We start from the raw sequence: 17,827 nt of genomic DNA on the forward strand, positions 1-17,827 counted from the left end.
TTGTCATCATTTTAAAAAGTTAACTTAACTAAAAAAAATATATATATTTAAAAAATAGATCATTTATAAAACAAATCGTCATAATTTAGAAATGAGATTGCATAGGTCTATGAATCGAGATCGCAATTTTATTTCGATGAATTGCCCAGCCCTAATACAGGGTATACTAGACATAGGATATTCTAGACAGTGTACTCTAGATGTAGGGTAATCTAGACAAGGCATTCTAGATATAGGGTATTCCCAACAGGGTATTCTAGACAGGGTATTCTAGATATAGGGTAATCGAGACAGGGTACTCTAGTCTAGATGTAGTGTAATCTAGACAGGGTATTCTAGATGTAGGGTATTCTAGATGTAGGATATTCTAGACAGGCCTTTCTAGATGTAGGGTAGGCTATTCTAGACAGGCCTTTCTAGATGTAGGGTATTCTAGATGTAGGATATTCTAGACAGGCCTTTCTAGATGTAGGGTAGGCTATTCTAGACAGGCCTTTCTAGATGTAGGGTATATTAGACAGGATATTCTAGACAGGGTATATTAGACATAGGGTATTCTATGGTGTAGGGTATTCAGACTCAGTCATTGTGTGTTTCTCTACATGGCGACATAGAGCAGGGGTGGCCAACCCGCGGCTCTTTGCCCGTCAATGTGTGGCTCTTCCATCCACCAATTTTTTTTTCTTTCTTTTTTTACTTTCTTTTTTATGTCACTCATTCCATAAGGACGTAGAATAAACATTTAATTTTTTTTTTTAAATGGTCCATTTGCATGTTCTTGGTATCTGAATCTAGGGACATATATGGATCAGTGTCAGAAATAGTGTGTCTGTTACTAGGCTTGAGTAAATTGTAATGAACCAAAGGAGAATATCAATTCTATTTAAAAAATTTTTTTTTATCTTTGACTGTGAATAACACCATGCTAAAATTGACCAGACCTGAAAAATCTAAGCAAATGAATAAAGGGAAGATGATTAAACAGAAGGTTTTGTAGATACAGTACTGAATTCTGCCATCTTTTTTATAATGTAAATTTCTCCACCATTTTTCATTGTATTGCAACACCGTTTTTTGCAAGACGTTGGCAGAAAGGTAGAGAAACTAACTGCATTCTGTTTTCTGGCAATAACGTTCAGGTTTGTGGGAGATAATCGCAAAAAATAAGAGAAATAAAAAAGGAAATCCAGAAGTCAGATGATTGACAGGAGCTGGGTAGGGTAGTTTTTCGAAATTCGAAAGCCCTGAGTCTCTTCCTTCAAAAGACTACACTCACTTTTGGCTGTGCCACTTCCTCCTGTCAATATGCGCCGGTTTCCGAATCAATGCCCTGAGATTTCTATAATCTTATATTTCACTAATAACAGTTAAAATCATTGGTAAACAAACGTAATGCTGAAAATATACACTTTTACTGTATATCTCGGGCTTAAGAGGTTAACCCTGTGAGGCCCAAATAAAAAAGACATTAGCAACTTCAGAGGCCAGAGGGTGGGACATATAAACACATTTACTATCAAATAGCATTGTGAGGCTGAACAACAGGACCAATTGACTATACATGTGCTTAACATTTTTTAAATAAACATTCTTTTTTTAAATGGCTAAAAGTGATTTTGTAATTTTGCAACCGTGGGTCTCACAGGGTACTTTTAACCCTGTGAGGCCCAAATAAAAAAGACATTAGCAACTTCAGAGGCCAGAGGGTGAGACCTATAAACACATGAAGGGTGCCGTGACTGAAAAAAAAGGTTGAGAAACGCTGGTATATGGTGTGGCTCTTTGTGGTACCACAGTCATTTTTGTGGTACCACAAAGAGCCCCTTTAGTCTCTGACTGGTTGGCCACCCCTGACATAGAGCATCTGACCAAATGCACGCATATATGCGCACGGACACACACACACACACACACACACACACACACACACACACACACACACAAATACATAGTCACACACACACACACACACACACAGACAAACAGGGTGCACAACCAAAATCTTACTGTTGTCCTGCTTTTGGACTTTTTGCATCTGGTCACCCTATTCAGGGCATGTGAGCGCGCGGTTCTGACGTGAGGTTTTAAAATGGGTCGGCGCGACTCTCCGGTCCTACAACATAAAATCACAGATTTGGGCCTAACTTTTCTGAGCAGTATTGGACACTTTTTTTTTTTTTTTATCTTTTTCCCCCCTCCTTTTTTCCTCCAATTTTCTCCCATCCCAATGTTAGTCGTTATGCCAATTCCCAATCCCCTTCCTGGTCGCTGCGCACTTACCCCCCACAGTCGGTCTGGGAGAGTGGAGGCTATCACGTGCTTCCTCCGACACACGTCTAGTCAATCAACCGCTTCTTTTCACCTGGCAGCGCGGACTCTCACTGAGAGCGTATAACGTGTGGAAGGATCACACTATCGCCCTTAGATCCTATCCGCGCTGAGCAGGCGCCCCGACCGAACTGTAGGAGTCGCTGTTTACAACGACCCGGACCCACCCCGCCAGCTTCTCCCACCCTCTAATACTGCCAATTGTATTAGTGTGAACGGCCAGCCAAGCTGGTGACAACCCCGGAGCTGTGAGCTGGATTCGAACAGGCGAATCTAGCGTCTCCGGGGTTGGTGACGAACGCAATCTCCGTTACGCCACCTGACCGCCCTGTAGTATTGGACACTTTTGATCAAACTGATCAGCAGCTCAATCGTTTCTTTTGTGTTTCATGAGGTGCTCTGAATCTGCCCTATACAATTTTATTTTCTGTTTTACCATTGTACCAGTCATAAATTATTTACCATAATAATAATCACGAGGTGCTCTTTTTTTCTTTTCTTACCATGGTACCACTACCAGTCATTATATAAATGATGTACCATGGTACAGCCATAGTAAATGTAATGGAACCATTAATAACATGGTATAGTCCATTTTAAAACCATGATATCAATGGTACATGGCATAATTTTTTATCATAGGAATGTCAGGATACATTTTTGTTAGAGATGTTTACTGATGATGCTGAGTTGAGCCGATGGTTGCCGATGGCTCATTCATTGGACTCGCGTGTCGGACAGATCTCCCTACCCAGCCAAGCCCTCTCCGCGGCTTTTAGGTGTCACTTTTTTATTTATTTTTTATTATCTTTTTCCTCCTTTTTCCGATTTTTCTCCCATCCCAATGTTAGTCGTTATGCCAATTCCCACTCCCCTTCCTGGTCGTTGCGCACTCTACCCCCTACCGTCGGTCTGGGAGGGCGGAGACTATTACATGCTTCCTCCGACACATGTGTAGCCAGCCCACCGCTTCTTTTCACCTGGCAGCGCGGACTCTCACTGGGAGAGTGTAACGTGTGGAAGGTCACACTACCTCTCCTAGATTCTTCCCTTGCTGTGCAGGTGCCCCGACCGACCTGTAGGAGTCGCTGTTTACAACGACCAGAATACCACCCCACCAGCTTCCCTCCCGCTGACTCTGCCAATTGAGCCAGTATGACGGCCGGACAAGCCGGAGGCAACGCTGACAGCTGGATTTGATACCAGTGTATCTTGCGTTGGTGACGAGCGCCTAGTCCGCTGCGCCACCCAGCCGCCCCTTAGTTGTCACTTTTAAATAGTCGCTTTACAACTGGTGTCCATGTTGTGAAGCTAGATTCCTCCAGCATTTTTATAAAAGTTCATATTTTCTACTTCTAATATCTAAAAAACAGCAGAAACAGCTCTTTAGATGAGCTGAAGGGGCTCCTAGGTTGAGACCAAATGATGATGATATTCCACACCGCTCAACGATTTGATTTCAGACTCAGTTTTGGACAACATAGAGAGCATCTGACCAAATACACGCGTGCACACACACACACGCACACACACGCACACTCACACACAAATACATAGTCACACACACACACAGACAAACAGGGTGCACAACCTGGACACTCTCTTTTCGGTCATTGCCACTCTATATGGTTCTACTGGAATACAGATCAAAGATATAGAATATAAATAGAGTATTCTAGACAGGGTATTCTAGATGTCATGGCTCTGCTGGGTCAGTGGTTCTGAACAGTTCTCACTGTCATGGCTCTGCTGGGTCAGTGGTTCTGAACAGTTCTCACTGTCATGGGTCTGCTGGCTCTGCTAGATCAGTGGCTCTCAACCTTCTCTAGATGTGAAGCACCTCTATGACCAGCAATGTCACAAACACAATCTATACTTGACATCTCGACAACAGTCACTGTGTGTTGGGAGCGGCTGGGTAGCGCAGTGGACTAAGCACTCGCCTACCACCGCAGAGACTCTGGGATCTAATCCAGCTGTCAGCGGTACCCCCGGCCTGGTCAGTCGTCCCTACTAACTAAAATACAGAAAGCCCAAAAATAAATAGAATACATTTCTTTTTTAAACAGTCACTGTGTGCAACACTTGCAGACGTGCCGACACAGAGCTAACCATCTCAGCACCACGGTATGAAAGCTCCTGATAGAGAATCATAAATCTTTTTATGAATAAATTAGGTTTTGTTTTGTTTTATTGAAATCTACACAGCAGCAGTAGTTTTATTTTTATTAATCCTCTTTTTCTCCGACTGATTTTTCTATTTTTCTCCCCATCCCAATTTAGTCGTTATGCTAATTCCCCCCCCTCGCCGACGCCTACCTGGTTGTTGTGCGCATGTTGGGTCAGTGTCACATTTGTTGTTGTGGAGTTAACTTCGGATCATCACTCAGCATCCTCCTGTTCGCCTAGACTCTCGAGGCATAAACTAAAATGGCGTACATGAGGCTGGAACAAGTATTCCTAAACAGGTGAGCAAACGGGCAGCTCCAGTAGCTCACCGCGTACCTCGAGCGCTACTTCGGCGCCGGGGACAACCGTGCTCGTCTGGGGTAGCAAGTTCGATTCCCGGACAAAGCCGTAACTTTCTCAGAGTGTCTTTCCCCCCATCTGTACCCCCATTCAACCTGTTTCTGTCGGTCACACTTGACCAGAGAAAAAGCGATAAACGCAAAGAATTAAGAAACATTGCATTTTTTACTGCTTTGAAAAAATAGTCTTTATCTTATTCAGGGCTAGGGTGACCAGGTCTCCGTGTCCCCCTTTTGGTTGTAGGCCTACTGTCCCACCATTTGACCGAACGTCCCACATATTGAGAGGCTGTCCCTCTTTTTGAAGACCATGTTATTCTAATACAAAAATTTACATTATCTATCTGTCCCACTTTGTCCCACCAAAATCTTACTGTTGTCCTGCTTTTGGACTTTTTGCATCTGGTCACCCTATTCAGGGAATGTGAGCGCGCGGTTTTGACGTGAGGTTTTAAAATGGGTCGGCGCGACTCCGGTCCTACAACATAAAATCACAGATTTGGGCCTAACTTTTCTGAGCAGTATTGGACACTTTTGATCAAACTGATCAGCAGCTCAATCGTTTTTTTGTGTTTCATGAGGTGCTCTGAATCTGCCCTATACAATTTTATTTTCTGTTTTACCATTGTACCAGTCATATAAATTATTTACCATAATAATAATCACGAGGTGCTCTTTTTTTCTTTTCTTACCATGGTACCACTACCAGTCATTATATAAATGATGTACCATGGTACAGCCATAGTAAATGTAATGGAACCATTAATAACATGGTAGTCCATTTTAAAACCATGATATCAATGGTACATGGCATCATTTTTTATCATAGGAATGCCAGGATACATTTTTGTTAGAGATGTTTACTGATGATGCTGAGTTGAGCCGATGGTTTCCTCTTGTTTGGGTTACTAAACAGATGACACCAACATTTACACAGGACTGGGTCTCACCATGGGCCATGTGTACCAATGCCGCACTATAGTACAGGTAGTAGAAACATAGTATGTTTCATTCCTTGAAACATTTATTCAGAATGTATCAACATGTACTAAACCAATAGACACTAACAATAGAGGCCTTGCATGGACTGTTTGTGTACTTCTTTCTTACAGTATGATTTTATTATGATCCCCATTAGCTGATGCAAAACACGTTTAGCAATTATGCCACATCAATGTGGAACGCCCTACCCAAAGCTGTAAAGGAATGTGAATCACTACCCACTTTCAAAAACACTCTCAAAGAACACTTACGGGAGACTGCAATTCGAAACTGGCCCCTACAAATGTCCTAACCCAGTTGTACAGTAAAGACCAAGTATGGCTTTGTCAGTATTCCAATGTACAGTGTGTGTCCCCCCCTACCCAACCACCCCCCCCCCCCCACCTCCAATGTACAGCCCCACCCACCCAACCCCACCCCACCTACCCAACCTCCTCCAATGTACAGTTTCTATGTCAAATGTATATACACTCTTTTTCTGGACACTTTTTGTATCACAAACAGTACTGTATTTGCAAATCTGGTATGTCATAAATGTATAGATGTAGCAGTACTGTCTATCTGTATGTCGTGTGTGTCATATGATGAATTGAAAATGGGGGACCCTGATGTAAACAAGACGAAAGTCTTTCTCTGGTCTGCATCCCCTTAACAATTGTATATATTGAGCTGTACTGTACTGTACCCATTCTGCAATCTGTTAATAAACTTTTCAATCAATCAATCAATCAATGCTCGGTTTCTCCCAGACCAGTAGGCACCGGTCCACAATGCACCTGTCCTCAGTGTCCTGTAAGCCTGTAGCTGTTCCGCAACCGTTCCTACTTCTGGGGTAGGCCTGATTGGCCCCGACAGGCACGTGACCCGCCGCGGCCACGCCCCGCGGCAGCCCCAGGAGCAAGCGCGCTACTGCTGGAGTTCGCTTCGCCTTTCACATCGCTGCCGTTGGCGAAAGCAGACAAATTAATGACTAATTCGGTCAGAAATAACGTAACTAATAACGTTAGTAAGCACTGCTTATATGCTTATTATGTCTGCGGGGTACAGTAAACGTTTCTCCCGGTACATTCTGAAGAGCACACCGCTGTATGTTGGAGAACCAGCGGGCTGTATGTTGGAGAACCAGCGGTCTTCCTCACTCGAGTGAGACTGGCGCCGTGCACAGCTCAGCCCTGTGAGACGCTTATGTCTGCGGGGTACAGTAAACGTTTCTCCCGGTACATTCTGAAGAGCACACCGCTGTATGTTGGAGAACCAGCGGGCTGTATGTTGGAGAACCAGCGGTCTTCCTCACTCGAGTGAGACTGGCGCCGTGCACAGCTCAGCCCTGTGAGACGCTTATGTCTGCGGGGTACAGTAAACGTTTCTCCCGGTACATTCTGAAGAGCACACCGCTGTATGTTGGAGAACCAGCGGGCTGTATGTTGGAGAACCAGCGGTCTTCCTCACTCGAGTGAGACTGGCGCCGTGCACAGCTCAGCCCTGTGAGACGCTTATGTCTGCGGGGTACAGTAAACGTTTCTCCCGGTACATTCTGAAGAGCACACCGCTGTATGTTGGAGAACCAGCGGGCTGTATGTTGGAGAACCAGCGGTCTTCCTCACTCGAGTGAGACTGGCGCCGTGCACAGCTCAGCCCTGTGAGACGCTTATATCTGCGGGGTACAGTAAACGTTTCTCCCGGTACATTCTGAAGAGCACACCGCTGTATGTTGGAGAACCAGCGGTCTTCCTCACTCGAGTGAGACTAAAGCCGTGCACTGCAGAGTCTCTAACAGTGTAACAGTAAGAAGCATTTTGGATAAAAGTATTCTGTACTTCTGTATGACAACAATGTATGCCTTTCAAATGTTAAATGATTAAATGATACACAGCGAAATCTACGCTCTCGCCTCTCATCCTGCTCTCATCCTGCTTTCGCCAACGGCAGCGATGTGAAAGGCAAAGCGAACTCCAGCAGTAGCACGCTTGCTCCTGGGGCTGCCGCGGGGCGTGGCCGCGGCAAGTCACGTGCCTGTCGGGGCCAATCAGGCCTACCCCGGAAGTAGGAACGGTTGCGGAACAGCTACAGGCGTCCTGTAAACAGAATTGTGCTTAAAAGAAATCCCACAACGTGAAAGCATGGCCGTGTTTGTAGTATTTAAAAAAAGCCTCAGACATTGGCTAAACTTGTGTTCTTGAAAGTGAACTCAAAGATAATGTAGCCGTAGGCAGTGGCACTGCATGGCAGTTGGCAGATATAGGCACAAGACACATGAGCATTGTTTTATTTTGTTTAAAATGCACAAAGTGACAAAAACGAATAGCCTATAGCCTACTTTATGGCAAAATGCAATAGGCCTGCCTAAAGTTAATGGCCCAAAGTTAGCAGCATTGCAGCGATGCTATTATTATTTTTAATTTCATATAGCCTATAGCCTATATTGCAAAATGCAATAGGCCTGCCTAAAGTTAATGGCCCAAAGTTAGCAGCATTGCAGCGATGCTATTATTATTTTTTATTTCATACATAAGAATGTAGCATTCTGTTTTAGATTTTATACATTTATATAAATGTAGCCTATATCCAACAGCACTTTTATATTGGTTGATTGTCTTCGAGTTTTTCAAAGGCTATAGGAAACTTGCACATTGAGTATTTCGTTTGTGTTTTACTGTGAGACACTTTGTAGACAGTTATGTCGAGTTATATTTTTATTTTCATAGGCATATTAGCTATGTGATTTCCTGAGTTTGATAACAAGCCTGTTGCATTAATTGTCTTTAGTTCAGTGGCTCACTAAGCCAAGGCCTTATAGGCCTATTACGGCCTCCTCTGAGGCTCCGAATGTCATGCGTAATTTTGTATCTGTATTCTGTGCTTATGCTGCCCTGTTAGTGATATGTTCTACCTCCGATTGATTGGTTGATTTAATACTTTATTAACCCTTTCTCTGCCACGCTTATATCCATCAATGTTTGATCACTGCCAGCTCTATTTGTCTATGGAGATGTTCACCTACTTTGCAGGGCTATAACTTTTTAAATTGTATTGCTAAATTGACATTACTATGGCCCATTCAACATCGATTAGCTATTGTTCAGGGTGTAGGAACGTTTTACTTTTTCATTCACACATTCATATAAAAATACTGTCTAGAGTATAAATATGTTTTTATCGTTTTCTGCAGTAATTCCTAGAACGTGAGATATAGCCATTTATGCATATATTACATCATCAAATGCAGTTTGCTAGCGATTGACGTCAGATTAAAAATGTCAATTGTACAAGGTCCTAAACGTCATGACTCATCATCTGATGTTGACCGGAGGGGGGGGGGGGGGGTCGTTTATAATTCCGTGGCCAACGTTAAATCATTTATGTAGTATGGGTGATATATAGATCAGAGCAGTTTGTATCGAAAATGGTGGGTGATGAGAGTGGAGAAAAAAGTTCGCTATTATGGGATGTTGATCTAGATGAACCATTTCCGGGTTGTATAATAATATATATACGTCCAAATAACGTTATTTATTGGCAACCGATCGATTATCCAGTGTGTCAAGATGGAGATAGCGAGTGGCCGGACGAAATATGGGTGAGCACCACTTCCGGCCGTGTGATTGCCTTCCACAACGGAACAGCATTTCCACGTTGCTGTGATTGGCCACTGACCCCACGTGACCCTACCCTATTACACGGCCCCCTTGTCGACGCGCGCGTTATGCGACGCTGTACGGCTCGTTGCCTCTACAGATCTTGCACTTCCTCGCACAACAGCTGTTTCCGTATTTATAATATAGTGAAGATACAGAGGCTGTGAAGCGCCTCTGTATTAAATTATGTCGACAGCGCCTCTGTATTAAATGCCGACTCATCAATCAATCAATAACAACATTAATGTTACCAGTCTCGCGTCTAGGCTAACGCCAAGCTGTAATGTTACCAGTCTCGCGTCTATCTGCTAACGAGTCTCGCGTCTATCTGCTAACGAGTCTTGCGTCTATCTGCTAACGAGTCTCGCGTCTATCTGCTAACGAGTCTCGCGTCTATCTGCTAACGAGTCTCGCGTCTATCTGCTAACGAGTCTCGCGTCTATCTGCTAACGAGTCTCGCGTCTATCTGCTAACGTTAGGATTACCTCACGTTGTGTCTATTCAATCAAACCAAAACATTGACATCTAACTTATCTTTAGATATTTACTCAACCTCTAATGTCTAACTATGAATGAACACAACACACACACAACTTAACATCTTTAGCTAATAAAGTACTCAACCTATACTATATACCTGTATGTCATGTATGTCCCTATGCCATAAATGTCATGTATGTTGTGTATGTCATAAATGTCACTATGAATTGAAAATGGGGGACCCTGATGTAAACAAGACAAAAGTCTTTCTCTGGTCTGCATCCCCTTAACAATTGTGTGTATTGAGCTGTACTGTACTGTACCCATTCTGCAATCTGTTAAATAACCAGGTAGTGTTTCGAACAGGAATAATAGCAACAGAAGGATTGGGACTATGAGTAGACACAATATTAGTTACACAAAGAGGATTAAAAACAAAACATAGATTATTTAAACTACTTACTGATGTGGGTAGCTGTCAGGTCAGAGAGGCATTAATACAGGATTTCATACAATTTAATCTTAGTTTCTCAGCCCCCAGATCATTTGGGTGAACCCCATCCACTTTGTATAGGTTCACTCTATTCCAAAACGTGTCGAAGTTGTTAATGAAGGTATGGCCAGTGGCAGTACATAAAGTCTGCAACCAGCAATGCAGGCTAAAAAGGCGACTAAAATGCTCAGAGCCATGTCTTAAAGATGGAATAGGAGCGGAGAGGACACAGTGTTTTCCTAGGCTCTCTATGGTTAATGTCAGAGACATACGGTCAGATTGAAGCTTGGTCGATGGCCTGGATAACACATCATTGGTCCCTACACAGTGTGAACAGAGGGATGATTCTCAATGATAGAGGGCACCCCTTCCATAAGATCCGTCACCTTAGTGCTGTAAAGTTTAAATCTTAGACAAACAAAACACTTTGCTTTCATGAAATATTGTAAGCCGTCATTTGAGGCTTTATAAAAGCAGCACAATGAACACAAATCTGTCAGTGCCGAGTCCGACCTCATCTTAAATAACAAACAGCATTGCTTGTTGTAGTTAACAAAGAGAGGCAGAGTTGATTTTGCAAAATAAAATAAAAATATATCATTTATATATATATTTTTTTTAATAATCACATTTTATTTTCATATTCGAATCCCATGCCCATCGAACGAAGCTTCGAAGCTTCAAAGTATTTAAGACAGCCCTATTAAATGGACTGTTATATCTTATAAAATTGTGGACATTTATTCATTCCCACTTATTAGACACTATTTCTGATGGTAAAATGAGCGTACAAAGCAAAATACAGAATTCTGAAATATTAAAACGGAAAAAACGGAATTTGGAAAAAAATTAAATGGAATTTGGAAAAAAATTCAACGGATTTCATATGGCTCTAGAGGAGTGGTCCCTACGAGCTCTCTTGTTCCCGGGCTGGGGGTCAGATGGAGAGGATGAAGAGTGGTCCCTACGAGCTCTCTTGTTCCCGGGCTGGGGGTCAGATGGAGAGGATGAAGAGTGGTCCCTACGAGCTCTCTTGTTCCCGGGCTGGGGGTCAGATGGAGAGGATGAAGAGTGGTCCCTACGAGCTCTCTTGTTCCCGGGCTGGGGGTCAGATGGAGAGGATGATCCGCTGCATGAAGCTGATTGGCCGGTCGTTTCCTCATTGAGGTAGAGGTTGGGATGTCAGCATCTTTAGCTGTTATATAGCGTACTTGGCCATCGCGTCCCGCTCTTAAGCCATTCCGAGATATACCTCATCTCATGTACCTACTGTACACCATCAACGAAAAACAAATACACCCATCACCTGCCGGGCTCCGCCCCTATAGAGGCATACTCTATGAGCAGGGAGCGAAATTAACTTTTTGACTCACCGGCCAGTGGCGGGTAGATGGGAAGAATCTACCCGCCAAGCATATTTCTTACCTGCCAAATTTTTTTGATTAAAAAATATATATATATATATTTTATATAAATTCTTTTTTTAAATAAAATATATATTATATAATCATACTTGTAGTTGTATTATCTGCGAGACATCGCCACCACGCAATAAGTCAAAATGCTCGCTATCTGCAAACAGCTCCACTGTCTGTGTATACTTGAGTAGCCTCCAGCTCCAGCAAGGATTCTCCGGCGATGCAGCTAGACCCTATACTAATACTCTACATTCAGCATGCAAGGATTCTCCGGCGCTGCAGCTGGACCCTATTGGTATAACGTTACAGTTCTTTGGTCTAATCTAATAACATTCATCAAGCCCTCAGCTAGAATACGCGTTGAATCAATGTTACAAGACATTGATATCAGGAGCTATCTGTAGCTACTGCTAGCCCGCTAGATAACGTTAAGACAATTTAGTTTACTGGGACATATAGAGCTCAGCTAACGTGAGCTAGCTAACGAGGGAACGGAGGTATTATGCACTCGAGTCGACTATTGCTGGAGCATGTTGATATCAGCAGCTATCAGTAGCTAGCCAGCTAGATACCGTTAGACAATGCCTCGTCATGTATTAAACTAAAAGTGAATAGTTGACTGGGTCATTGTTTAAACAGTAACGGTAGCTCATGGAGGTCCGATCTATACTAGAGCAGACTGCTACCATTCTGAGAGCTTAACGTTAGCACTAGAGCTGCGGGCGAGCTGCTACCATTCTGAGAGCTTAACGTTAGCACTAGAGCTGCGGGCGAGCTGCTACCATTCTGAGAGCTTAACGTTAGCACTAGATGCTGCGGGCAAGCTGCTACCATTCTGAGAGCTTAACGTTAGCACTAGAGCTGCGGGCGAGCTGCTACCATTCTAAGAGCTTAACGTTAGCACTAGATGCTGCGGGCAAGCTGCTACCATTCTGAGAGCTTATCGTTAGCACTAGAGCTGCAGGCAAGCTGCTACCATTCTGAGAGCTTAACGTTAGCACTAGATGCTGCGGGCGAGCTGCTACCATTCTGAGAGCTTAACGTTAGCACTAGATGCTGCGGGCGAGCTGCTACCATTCTGAGAGCTTAACGTTAGCACTAGAGCTGCGGGCATCTGTGTTGATACGAGCAGAAGCCAATAGTATCCCGCTGCAGGGCTGGCCCGGCTGGGCGGATATGACTCGTTGCCACGTTCTTTTTCAAAATAAGAATATCATACGAACCGAATGCTGCTAACTGCCGGAGCCATCGATATTATGACTTTAGCTGCGCTTGGGCCGGAAATGAGACCCGCACAGATTTTCAAAATAAGAGTATTGTTATGAACTACACGTCTACACGCCACACGGCGGGCAGACCTCTCAGTGGCAAGCGCCAAAGGTAAAAACTGAGCGCCCCTGGCGGGCGGCAGGCTTTAATTTCGCCCCTGTCTATAAGACATTAGGCATGGTCACCAAACACCCTTCCTCTATTTCGTTTCCATCATAGCGGTCGCAAGCGCCCTATGTAACTAGTGCTATGAAAAGATTAGAGAAATTGCGTAATGTTGAATGTTTACCGGAGGTTTGCTTACCCCTGGAATCTTCGGGGGCATGTTTCAGCGACACGTCGGGCCTATGCTGATGTTTCCTCGTCTGGTGGCAGCAGATCAAGGAGCAGCGTGCAAGGTTTGGCTATCGAGCCGGCTTGTACACAGGTAGGCCCTGTGTCATCAGGCATTGATGTTGGTGTTAGTAATGCTGTGGAGTGTGTTTCAGCGCCAGGGGCGGGGTGGCTTGGTGAACGTTCCACTGCAGTGGACGTTTTCCTGGCTATCATGGAGCATGCTGCTAACACTAATGCTACTAATGCTACTGCTAATGCTGAAATGGGTTGTCGTTCTAATATTCCCCGCCACGGGACGTTGCCGCTTTTCCCTCCTCTTGCCCGGTTCATTGATGAAGGTCAGTCGGTTGCTAATGTGGGGGGTTTCGCTGAGTCTTATTTACCTTTTTTACGGGTACAAGGGCTAACAACAGGGTGCAGGCCGGGTGTACCGTGGCTAAGTAGCCAGGTAGCTTTGATCCTGTGCCCCGGCGGGGATGAACGATGTCCCACCCGGCCGATGCTTGAGAGCGAATCGGCTCGGAGGGTGGCAGTATGGACGGATGAGTGGTATACTGCTGCTGGATGGTTTGTAGCGGCGGCCAGTGTTATAGCTCAGCTGGCTATTTTCCTATCCACATTGACGTCGGGTAGTGGGGCTATGGGTCCAGCCGACATTATAAACATGTTGCATGTTTGTGGTGTTATAGAGATCTTGACTCAGTCGCAAGCTATAACTGCGGGGAGGATTAGGATGCTATCAACGTTTGTTGTTAGGCATGTCTGGTTGGAGCACTCTCCTCTTGGGGAAGAGGATAGGTTTTCTCTCCTCACGGCTCCTTTTTCCACGGAAGGACTTTTTGGTCGTTCTGTGGAGGCGCAGGCGGTTGTTGATCTGGGTCCCACACCGCCTCACGCTGTGCAGCCAGAGGTTGGAGCACGGTCTCGTCAACGACTGTGGCGAGGCCCTCGACAGGTGGCCATGTTTCCCCCGCCAGTGGTACCCTGGGCGGGGAGTCAACGGGGATCCACAAGGCCGACAGCCTTGGCGGCCGAGGGATTGGCCATTTTGGGTGAATTCGGCTTGGATCAAACAAGCCGTCGTCATTCTGCCGCGAGCAGCCCGCTCCCCGTTCAATCCTCTCTCCGTCACCAACGGAAGAGGGGCTCTGATCGTTTTCCTTTGGCTGCGGGCCGCGAACCTTCTTTGAAGCGCATGCGGCCCCACTTTTCACTTCTCATGGGGACAGGGGCTGACACCCAGTTGATGGCTGAGCCTGGGTCTGTCCGTGAGAATGTTGTGCTGTCGCGTGGCTCCTGCACCACACGTTGTGTGATGGGTGAGCCTGGTGTTACGGCTGCCACTAGTTACAGTGGTCAGCAGGGGGACTCGAGGCCTCTTCAGTTGAATGCACAGCAAGGGTTACCCCAGCCTCGCGGGGTGTCACGCTGATGCCTCCCACTCCCGTGAGAGCGGCAGTGGTCTGCAAAGAAGAGGCGAGCGTGATTTGGGTGATAGCAATATCACTGCAGGGCTTCGGCGTGTAGGAGCCCATGGGGTCCTCACGCTGTGCGTGTCTAGCTGTAGAACAACTCCTCAGCATGCGCTAGAGGGGTGTTCAGGGGGGGGGTGTGTGTCAACCAGTTTGATGGCAGCTTCTCCCGTATCAAATCGGCCCTTTCTGTCGGGGTCCCCCCTTGGGTGCGTCGCACAGCGGGAGGGACCGGGCCAACTATCTACTGTTCCTTGCGGCCCAGCGCCAGTTGACAGCGGGTGCGCTGTGGGATTATTTTCACATATGGCGACAAGAATACCGTTTGGAGGGGTGGATAGAGAGAACGTTGAGGCGGGGGCTTGTTTTGCAGTTCGCACAACCCCACCCTCCGTTCTCAGGTTTGGTGCCGACCCTATTGTCAGGGTCGGAAGCAGTGACAGCCCTGGCCGACGAGATCCAATCTCTGTTGGCGAAGCAGGCCGTAGTCGTGGTCCCGAGAGAGGACGCGATGTCAGGCGTCTATTCCCGTTATTTTCTGGTGCCCAAGAAAAAGGGGGGGGTCAGACCTATACTGGATCTGTCCGCGTTCAATCGTATGATTGTAGCGAGACCGTTCAGGATGTTGACCGTCAAACTCCTTCTGCTTGCTGTCAGAAGGGGAGACTGGTTCACCTCCATAGACCTGAAGGATGCGTATTTTCACATCCCGATTTTCCCTCCTCACAGGAAGTTTCTGCGGTTCCTGTTTCAGGGCGTAGCGTACGAGTACCAGAGGTTGCCGTTCGGCTATTCTCTGGCTCCCCGCACATTCACCAAGTGCGTAGCGACTGCGCTGGAGCCTCTACGTCGTCGGGGAATACGGGTTTTATTCTATCTCGACGACATTCTACTCCTCAGCCGGTCGGAGGAGGTTGCCAGGTCTCATACCAGGCTGGTGGTGGAATTCCTCACCAGGCCGGTAAGGCACTATCGAAACAGCGCCTGTCCCATTGGTTGTGCGAGGGCATTGCCCTCTGCTACACGTTGGCTGGGCTGGATCCCCCTGGGGGCGTCAGGGCGCACTCCACTTGTGGGGTGGCAGCCTCTGCCGCTCTGCTGGGTGGGGCCTCGGTGGAGGACATCTGTGCTGCAGCTTCGTGGTCCTCCCCGGGCCCCTTTGTAAGGTTTTACCTCATGGACATGACCAGGGGTTCTGTCTCCCAGGCGGTTCTGGGGTCTGTGGCCTCTCCTGCTTCCCGTCCTTTGGTAGGGTAGCAGGGGTGTGTGGGTATGGGCCACAGTGTGTTGGGTCACACGTGGTTCCGCCTGTGCTGTGTGTTCAAGTTCCCTCTTGCTCGCACTCGGGTGGAGTTGACTGCGCCCCCCCTTCATTAGGAAGGATGGGGTGACGGGACTCCCCAACCCCTTGATGTGGGTTTACGGGTCCTCAGGGGGTGCATCTGTCGGGCCTCGCGTCCGCTCTACCCCATATCTCGGAATGGCTTAAGAGCGGGACGCGATGGCCAAGTACGCTATATAACGACAGGTTATGTATATAACCTAGTTATATGAGTACTGGCTAAGCGTCCCGCTCTTAAGCGGCCCTGAGTTCCCTTGAGGAATCTTTTCCTGGAAACGGGTTTTTTGCGAGGAAGAGTGTTTGGTGACCATGCCTAATGTCTTATAGAGTACGCCTCTATAGGGGCGGAGCCCGGCAGGTGATGGGTGTATTTGTTTTTCATTGATGGTGTACAGTAGGTACATGAGATGAGGTATATCTCGGAATGGCTTAAGAGCGGGACGCTTAGCCAGTACTCATATAACTAGGTTATATACATAACCTGTCGTTAGGAGTGGGAACTCAGTGAGGTAATCCTAGTGCTCAGTCAAAGGAGCATAATAATTATTCATTGGAATGTCAAATGAAATGTCAGGATTAAACAGGGGCAGAAGACATCTCTTTCCTTTCCTTCCATTTACCACGGTAGTTTCATTTACTACATTTGTATTTTTGTCCTCTTCAATTAGAACCTTTTCGATCTCTGTAGTAATGAGTTTCAACACAAGTGTGAATGATGGATTCAAAGTATATTTAGCTGCAAGAAGTTCCTTGAGGTATTTGGTGTTGTCTAAGACGGGCACACTGCCACTGTTTTGCTTAGAGCAGACACTATTTTCAGAAAATCCATAACAAGTACGTTCATTGTCAGAACTGTTAAAAATATCTACCAGCTCCTTTGTGAGGGAGTGCGTTCCCAGAGCATCCTCCATAATGGGTTTCCAGTCAGGTCCGCTTCAGCAGTGCCCCACACAGTAGAGAGGAGAGGTAACAGCCAGCAGCAGAGGTTCTCTTTGGGGTTCTCTGTAGAGTTGTATTTTTCTGGTGCAGGTCTGAGGCCTACCAGGCCTGGTGGTGGTGGCTGGTAGCTGGTAGCCTGGGGCTGGCCTGATGGTGATGGCTGGTAGCTGGTAGTCTGGGTCTGGCCTGGTGGTGGTGGCTGGTAGCTGGTAGCCTGGAGCTGGCCTGGTGGTGATAGCTGGTAGCTGGTAGCCTGGGGCTGGCCTGGTGGTGGCTGGTAGCAGGTAGCCTGGGGCTGGCCTGGTGATGGCTGGTAGCTGGTAGCCTGGGGCTGGCCTGGTAGCAGCTGGTCGCTGGTGCAGGGCTGGTGGAAGCTCAGCTATAGGCCACAGTCCACAGAGCAAGTAAAAGCTCCAAAAAAGTCCACAAATCGGCGCATGGAAAAATGATAAGATCAAATGATTACTACTACTTACTAAAGGTAAAAAGGTTTTAAAAAAATGAATGTTTAAAAGTACTAAAAACCAACAAACAAATACCAAACACTAACAAACATTCAGCACAGACAATGTGGATGCTGCCATC

This window comes from Notolepis coatsorum (genome assembly GCF_963971535.1).
Source record: "Notolepis coatsorum genome assembly, chromosome: 6".
Lineage (NCBI taxonomy): Eukaryota > Metazoa > Chordata > Actinopteri > Aulopiformes > Paralepididae > Notolepis > Notolepis coatsorum.